Raw genomic sequence first — 1,160 nt, forward strand, 5'->3', positions numbered from 1 at the left:
TTTTAAACAAATGATGGAGCTGGAATGGCATTCTAGATGAAAGTTCCTTGAGTTATGAAAGAAGTACGTAGACATGATTTTTTAAATTGATACAGTATTTTTATAGAGTTGTCTCTACCCAAATCTGCTGAGAAGAATTCTGCAGAGTCAGAAACTTTCAGGACTGGGATACTTACTTGTGTGAATGACCTGTGGGACTTTCTGTCCCACACGGATATTACTGCAGTGATTTTGCTCTGCTCAGGAACAGGTGGAAGCTGTTGGCTTGGAAGGCTGAAAGAGCACAGCTTGCAGCCATCCCACCTACTGAAATGCTTGCAGGGTGGTTTTAACAGAGTTTAAAAAGTGGTACTAGCATGACTTCATAACTGCTACTAACATGAACTCCTAGAACTTGCAGCAGTTGAAAGTTCAGCTTCCCAGTGGATGATCATTGCCTCAGGATGGGTCTCGGGTGACAAGTGACAGGGCAACTTATTGGGTGCAGCCTTACACCAGCCTCGTGAGCTGCTCGTCCCACCGCGTGTCACACAGCAGCGTGTGATGTTGGTGAAGGGGCCCTGCAGTCCTCCTCCAAGCAGGTGTGCTGGAGCCCACCTGGCTTCCCTTTGGCCACTTTGCCCCCAGGACAGCCGAGGCAGGGACATACCAGCTGTACCAGTCTTAGGGCAGCATCTGCTGGTTATTGCATGGATCAACAGAAGTGGTTGTCATGGAAGAGGCTGCTTGCTTTGGCTCCCAGGCGGAGGTACCCAAGGCTGGGGCTGGGGGGGAGCACCCCATAAACGCACCTGTAGCAGTAGCTCAGGAGGCAATGGCAAAGGGCGAGGAACTCAGGCTCTGGCTCTTGCTGCGCTCCCGGAGGCACTCCATGAAGTTTGGCAAGTCCGGAGCCGGATGGCTGCGGTTCTTTCCCGAGGGCTGGGGTGGGCGCGGCGGCGGTCCCCGGGCTGCAGTCCCTGGAGAGGAGACACGGAGAGAAAATGGAGACAGCGGGGGGGCAGGGGAAGGAGACCCTCATTCCGGGGGGGGTGGGAGGGGTGGGGGATAGGATCGGGGGGCGTCCGGAGCAGAGAGGGCCGGGGGAACGGGTCGGGAAGGTGCGGCTGGGTTCGGCCCGGCTCGCCCAGGCCAGGGTGCCGCGCTCCCCGCGGGTGCGC

The sequence above is a fragment of the Meleagris gallopavo genome, chromosome 5 (genome assembly GCF_000146605.3).
Source record: "Meleagris gallopavo isolate NT-WF06-2002-E0010 breed Aviagen turkey brand Nicholas breeding stock chromosome 5, Turkey_5.1, whole genome shotgun sequence".
NCBI classification, from domain to species: domain Eukaryota; kingdom Metazoa; phylum Chordata; class Aves; order Galliformes; family Phasianidae; genus Meleagris; species Meleagris gallopavo.